Source organism: Vidua macroura, chromosome 21 (genome assembly GCF_024509145.1).
Source record: "Vidua macroura isolate BioBank_ID:100142 chromosome 21, ASM2450914v1, whole genome shotgun sequence".
Lineage (NCBI taxonomy): Eukaryota > Metazoa > Chordata > Aves > Passeriformes > Viduidae > Vidua > Vidua macroura.
The window spans coordinates 8,585,171-8,593,140 of NC_071591.1; positions in this window are offsets into that span (position 1 = coordinate 8,585,171).

Sequence of the window (7,970 nt, forward strand, 5' to 3'; positions counted from 1 at the left end):
ACTCCTTTTCCAGTGTCACTGTCCTAACCTTAACTACAGTCTGAGCAAGGCTTCAGGCTTGATTTCATGCTTTAGTCTGGGTGAGGTGAAAGCTTCAAGCCAGGTGGTCAAAAGTCAGCTGGATGCATAATTTGGGGGAGTGAGGCTGATGGCAGCTTCCAAGTTGTTCAATCCCCTGGCTTTTTGTGAGACTTGGACTGCTAAGTGATGTGGTTTCTGACTCCAGGCATGAGTGTGCAGTGATTAGAGAACTCCAGGGTGATGTGGGAGATGACAGATATCTTAAATTCTTCCCTCTGCCACAGCAATACCTTGGTGTCAGCTCAGCTGGAGCACCCACATCTGCTGCATCACCTCTGGGTGCAGCTCCCTCACCTCCTCTCCTGATGCAATTCCAGCCAAGGGAACTAACTGATCTCACCCACTGCTGGGCTAAATGTCACCAGAAAGACAGGGAATCTCACCTGAGCCTGCAGTAGTGAATAAATAGCCCAGTGATTTGTGACAGAAAGCACAAATTTCCCATCTTTCCTGCCCAAGGACGTCCCTTCAATCAAAATTACAAGTTTGGCTTGGTTTGCTTTAAAAGCAGTTGAGCATAACTGAGAGTCAGAGAGCGTGAAAAACAAGAAATTGAGTACACAGTGATCCAGTGGCTGCCCCTGCTACTCATTTGGTATCAGTCTTCACAACCTGAATCCAAAACTGCAGCCTTGAAAAACCTTCTTGCAGCTGCCATGTTAATCCTCTTAAACTCTGAAGGGGCAGTACCTTTTTTCCTTTGTTTTTTTGGGTTTTTTTCCTCTTCCTTTTCTCCTTCTCCTTCTTTTTCTCCTTCCCCTCCTTCTTCTTCTTCCCCTTCTCCTTCCCCTTCCCCTTCCCCTTCCCCTTCTCCTTCCCCTTCTCCTTCTCCTTCTCCTTCTCCTTCTCCTTCCCCTTCTCCTTCTCCTTCTCCTTCTCCTTCTCCTTCTCCTTCTCCTTCTCCTTCTCCTTCTCCTTCTCCTTCTCCTTCTCCTTCTCCTCCTCCTCCTCCTTCTTCTTTTCATCTTCTTCATCTTTGTCTTCTTCTTCTTCTCCTCCTTCTTCTCAGCACTCTTTGTGCTTGACCCACTGAACATTCTCTAGCAGAATTTGATTAGAAAGGAAAGCAGAATAGAAATGTTTAGGTGTCATCAACAAGCAGCAGCTTGATCCCAGAAAATGGCAAGGAGGTGGCATCAGCCTCACAGGTACCTTGCCACTTTTTATTTCTGACTTCCAGGGATGAGGACAAGATGACCCCGGAATAGAGCTGGGATTGCTCAGGTGGTGCTTGGCTGGCTGCTGCTGGTTCTCTGCACTCCATCAGGAGCTCAAGGCAGAGTGGAATTCTTCACAGAGTGTTACAAACACAGGGAATTGATAAAATGATACCATTTGTTTAATGGGAAGTGGGAAAAAATAATGTAAAATGAAAATAAAGGAGACATGAATCCCCCAGCAGCTTTGGAATCCCTGTTCAGCACTGCCTTAGCATTTTCTTTTCTGCTCCAGCCTTTGTTCCTCCACCTTTTCCCCGGTGATTTCCCCAGCAGGTACAGAAATGTGAGCCCTTAGAGCTCCAGCAGCTCTGTGTGTGTACAACAAATGTTGGTCCTGATAAACAAGGTGTGGTTTGTCAGCAGGACTGTGAGCAAAGCTCAGCCAGAACTGCACAGATGATCTTTATTCTTGGAGGGCCCTGGAAAAACACACATCTTAATCAGGCCTTCAATCTAAAGCGAAGGAGTTTATGTAGGTGAGAGGGAAAGATGATTCTCAGCAAAAAAAAAAAAAAAAACAACAACAAAAAAAGCAAAAGACAAAATCAGAATAAAAGATGATGTAAGAACTGCTCTGCCTTTCTGGGTCAGCCTCGCCTGCTCACAAGCTGTTCCTGGCTCCATCCCAAAAGGTCTAGGAGTAGAAACACAACCTGATGATTGTACAGCGAGGTTTTCACTTGACTTGCAGCCTTGGTGAGGAATTTCCACAGGGCTGAGAATGAGTCTCCATCCGGGCTTGCATCAATCACGTTCCTGCTGCAAAATGAATCAGGCCTGTTGCACTTTGAGATCCCGAGTGGAGGCTGGAGCAGGCAAATGCAACCACACACAGGCATTTCAACAGCTCTGTAAGCTAAAGGAAAGTTTCCTGGAGGGGGCAGGAGTTATTGGACAGGAGAAGTTATTGCAAAATAAAGAGGCTGGTGCTGTACCCATCTCGGTATCCCTTCCACTCCTACATTTAGGCCCACTCAGCTGAAAAATCCACTTCAGCTTTAGTCACTCGTGAAGTGTGGGGAGCTCATGGTCTCTCTGAGATGGTATCTGCAGGGTTACTCACTTGTGCCCTTTCAGCTGACACTGAGGATAAGGGTTTGGGTATTTTTAGGGCAAAAGTCCCCTTTCAAGACCTCTGAAATTTCGGAAGTCTGGGCTGAGCTTTTCCAAGGGGTCTTGCAATGGAAGGGGGCACAGGTCTCCTTCCTCAGTGCTGCTGTTTGGCTGTCCCAGCTTGGCTCCTTGGGGAGGGACATGTTTGGAATGGCAGATAAAAATGTGTCTGTCCCTCCCTAAGTGCCTTCTTTGTCACTCCCCAGGGCCATGTCACACTCCCTGGAGGCACAGAGGGGCCTCCACACCACTGTGGGCAGACTGACTGTGGTTAAGTGGTTTTTGGTGCACAGGGTGCAGCGTCACAAACAAATAAATATTTGCTGTTATTCACAAATCACCAACTGCTGCTGTTACTCACAAATTCAGGACTCCCTTCTCTGGGATTGCCACAGGGAAAAAGCCAATCCTCCTGTGCCAGCCTGCCTGACCTGGCAAAAACCACCTGCAAGGCGTCTTGTTCCAAGGCAGCACCTCCTGAAACCACCACTGAGTGCAGGGGCAGGGATGGCTCAAAGGGCCTGATGATGACTCTGCTCCTTCACCTCTCCGTCAGGTACTTTCCTCAGAGGAAATCATTCAGCTTCCTGTGTTTTTACTGTAAATTCTGTGCTGCAAAGAGGAAAGAGAGAAAGAGACCAACACAGACAGAGAGATTGGGGTGGGGGGAAAACCAACACCCGGTGGTTTCGGTGCAGATAATCCCTTTCAGTCCCACTTTCATGGCTCCCTCTGCCAGAGGCATCCCCCTGTTTTAGAGCAGCAGGGAGGGTTAAAAGCAACAACCTGAAAATTGGTCCCCTGCTTAAACTGAAACTACTTTCAGGACTCAAAAGTGCTCATTTCCTCCCCACCCTTCCTCTGCCTCTACTTTTACTTTACTTCGTGCCTTGTCCTTCTGGTTCTGTGATTCTGTGAAAGTGAGAGGAGAAATAATGTGAAAAAGGCTGGGTTTTGTCCAAGTGAAAGAAAAAATGCCTGGCTGTGTCACTAGAGAGCACAAGCATTCAGATTTAGTCTGAGAGATAATTCCCACTTTGTCATCACACCAATTGCAAAAGTCACAGCTTTAGGAAGAGCTGGGACTTTTTCATTAACAAGATATTCTAGGCTTTCATGCAAATAGAATGCTGCTTGCAAAGAAGGTACTCAGCAAAAATAAACCCACCAGGTCTTCCCTAAAAAAAGGTTTTAAAAGACAATTTTGATTGTTTCAACTCCATTATGGCTAACCAAAGAAGTGTAAATGGCTGAGAGAAACTGGAAACAAAAGTAAAAAAAAAATTCATATTCTGAGTTGCCTTATATGCTGAACCATTTGACTTTTCCCTAGGAAATAAATAGTAAAAATTAGATTGGACCCCTGAGATTATAATTTTAATTTGTTTTCAGTGTAATCTATGTATATCCTCTGCTTTATGGTAGCCAGACTACCTGGAAATTACCCACACACACAATGTAGCACTGGCACAGCAGTCAAATTAATTGCAATTATTTCATGATAAAAAGTACACACAGGTGGCAGCTCAGTGTTTTGGCAGTCTCACATCAGCCCTGAGGAGTCTCTTCTGAAGCCTTTGGTGAACATATCCCAACCCTGGCCATACCTGCATTCAGGGGTTCTGCTCTTGCCTTTCCAAGCACTCACAGCTCCAGTCACTTCTCTGAACTCTTCTCACTGAAATGGGGAAAAGCCTCTCAACCACCAAAATTTCAGTGTTCCTGAGCAATTCTGAGCCCAAACCATCTCCCCCATGCCAAACCTTCTCATCTCACTTGGCCTTGGAGGGAAAAGCAGCTCTTGGATGTGATGATGCCTTTTTGGGGCTACCTAAAAACAGAAGCCAGACAAAATAAAGTCAATAAAAAGCAGGAATATTTATTGAAGGCCCTTCAGGTACATTTTAGGCAGACAAAGCCCCCCAGGGGCTACACCCAAAATGGACAATGGGTCACGGGTTTCACACTTTTATAAGTTTGGCCCATTTGCATATTGGGGGTTCATCTGCCAATTCCAGCTTCAGCTAATGAAGTCATTGACCCCAAGTTTGCTCCCCCCAACTCACTTTTGTTTCCATCTCTGGGGGCCTGAGGCAGTGAGGTGTCCTTGATTGCCAGGCCTGGAGAGGAATTGTTGTGTCTGCCCAAACTGGGAAAGCAGCAGCTCCCACTGTGTGTGGAGTTTAGAGTTCTACACTAAAGAACTGCAGGGTTACAAATAGATGGAAAATAGAAAAGCTCAAATCCTAAGGGATCACCAGGGCCTCTCCCAACCCACAGCAGCTCTCCCAAGGCAAGCAGGAGGAAAACAGCCCGAAGGGAGTGTTCTGCAGCACGGGATGGAGCAGGAGTGACCGGGCTGTGACACCTGCAGTGAGCCCTGCCATCCTCCAGCACATTGGGGTTTCACCAGGGCAGCTCCCTGCTGAGTCCTGCCCTCGGTCTGGGGGCAGGAGGGCACAGCTGAGGGGCCCTGGCACTCACAGGCACCCCTGTGGCAGCTCTGCTGTGGGGCAGATGAACTCCCAGCAATCCTCTTCTCTGGAAACAAGGACAGAGCCCCTCTGCATCACTGAATGCCTTAGGATTTTAGCTTTTGTATTTTTCATCTCTTTGTAATCCTGCAATTCTTTAGTGCTTAACTCTAAAGGATATGTGGATGCAGAGGTGTGTATATACATGTAAAGACTATCCATGTCTGTGTTTGCCCACAAACATCCATAAAACTAACTATAAAACCAAATATATACAAGAATTATAAAAACATAATGATTTCCAGGCTGGGAGCATCACTGGGACTCAGACCCCAGGTGCTGCGAGCTCAGCAGAAATGTCAGTGTTTCCTGCAGCTTAGAAAGCAAGAGGAAACCACCGAGGTTTCAGGTGGCAGCAGGTGCTGATCTCAGAGCTGACAGCACTGCCTGGGGCTGCTGTGGCCCTCAGCCCCACACTGAGGCACTCAGGGATCACCAGCACTCCCAAATATTGGGATGGATCCCCCTTTTCCACTCCATTCTAGTGAGTGAATAATGTTCTTTCTTGTTAAGGTGTGATTATGAGTAGGAGTTCTGTGATTCCTGTAAAATCACTGATGTCTGTGCTTCAAAGGACACGAGAGGAAAAGAAAGGGAGAGCCAAAGGGTGTCTGTGTCCTGAGAGGGATTCAGCCCAGATCAGAGCTTGTGTCGTGTGCCTCAGGCTCGAGCAGGTGGTGAACAAAATTGAAATAAAGGAACAGTAATGGTGCACTCCCAGCTTTAGTGCTCCTATCTGGAAAGTTCTGCATCTCCCACGGAAAAATTTCATCAATCTGTGCCCTCAGAGCTTCTTTCCTTGCTACAGTTTGGCACTTCTCAACAGATTTCCCACCTCAACAGAGTGTTGGTTTTGGAGGCTTTGTGACACCCAGGCTGCTGGAAGAAAATCTATTTTCCTTCTCTGAGCTGAACACTGAATAATCACCACCTGATCAGGGTACCTCTGTGGGTACCCAGGGAATGCTGCAGTGCAGCAAAACTGGGGACACACAGCACCTCTGGGACAGGAAAAAAACAATTTTCATCTGCAGTAAAAATAAGAATTTCCCTCAGCTGCATCCCAAAGGCACCACAAGCAAAGGCAGCTGCCAGGGCTGGGCTGTCTGGAGTTGGAGCAGAGCAGGAAAGCAAATGGGGGCACACTCAGCTGTGTGAGCAGCAGGGGCTCACATGACAGGGGGTGACTGTGCACACCTTGCTAGGCCATGATCTGGAGAAGAAATAGCAGCAGGGATGTAGTGGCTGGCAAGGGGCTTTTATTGCAACAGCAAAGTGACAGCACACGGCAAGAGTTCAATGTTTCTGCAGCAAAAAAAGCTCTGAGCTTTGCATCTATCCTTGGCCAAAGAAACTTCAGCTGCTTTTTCATTTCAAGGCTGCATGAGCAGCTACAAAGCCAGGGCCTCGGCCAGGGCTTTGCTCCCTCCCAGGTGGCCACGCTGCCCGGGCACTGCTGGTACAGCAGATTGCTGGGGGCTGTTCTGCTCTCGGCATCTCTGCACAAAGGTCACCCTGTTGAGTGTACATCTGCCCTCTTAAGTGGCCATGTGGAGACTTGAATACCCTCACTGAGAATCTTGCTTTAGTTCACAGAATCCCAGAACCACAGATCCCAGGGTGGGTCAGGCTGGAGGGGACCTCAGTGGGGTCACTGCTGCCACCTCCCTGCCCCAGCAGGGCCACCCCGGGGCACAGGGCACAGGCCTGATGGTTCTGGAATATTCCCAGTCAGGGAGACCCCAGAGCCTCCCTGGGCTCTGCTCAGGGCTGGCACTGCCCAGGGCAGCAGTTCTGCCTCCTGGGCAGGGAATTGCCGGGCTCAGGCCCTGCCCGGGGCTCTGGGGCCATCGCTGGGCCTGGAGCAGAGCCTGGGGCTGCTCTGCCCTCCTGCACACAGGGACAGACTGGGACAGACTGGGACAGACAGACAGGGACAGACTGGGACAGACAGGGACAGACAGGGACAGACAGACAGGGGGACACAGGACAGACTGGGACACACAGGGACACACTGGGACAGACAGACAGGGACACACTGGGACACAGAGGGACAGACAGACAGGGACACACTGGGACAGACAGACAGGGACAGACAGGGGCACACAGACACACACAGGGACAGGGACAGGGACAGACTGGGACAGACAGGGACAGACAGACAGGGACACCCAGGGACACAGAGGGACAGACAGACAGGGACTGACAGGGACAGACAGACAGGGACAGACAGACAGGAACAGACTGGGACAGACTGAGACAGACTGGGACAGACTGAGACACTCAGGGACACTCAGGGTCACCCAGGGACAGACAGACAGACACACACAGGGCCCCTCAGACATCTCCCGAGGTGTGGATGTGCACACAGACACGGACTCAGTTAAGAGTGTCTATGAAATGAATATATTATAATAGTGTTTTGTCTCATAAATAATTTCTATTTCAAACAAATGAGTTTCTGAAGATGGGTTTTAGATCTTTTATTGGTGACATGACTATGTGGATATATGTATGGGCATAAAATTTTGTGTATATATATATATATATATATATATGAGAGACTACAAAAGCAAGTAGTGACAGGACAAATGGGAATGGCTTTAAACTTGCAGAGGGGAAATTTAAATCAGATATTAGGAATAAATCCTTCCCTGTAAGTGTGGTGAGGCCCTGGCACAGGGTGCCCAGAGAGGCTGTGCTGCCCCTGGACCCCTGGAAGTGCTCAAGGACGGGGCTTGGAGCACCCTTGGATAGTGGAAGGTGTCCGTGCCCATGGCAGGGGTGGGATGAAATGATCCTTAATGTCCCTGCTCACCCAGGCTATTGTGTGACTGTAAGGATGTCGCAGGGAGCTGTTCTGTATCTCCTGTAAACAGCCCAAGAAATGCCCCATCAGCACAAACAGGAGCAGCACCACAGCAGCCACGGAACCGAGGACATCGTGTGGAGAGCAAACATTTCACAGAAGGCTTTGGTGGTGATTGCTGTTATTTGCCCTGCAGAACTTCCTAGAAGCACT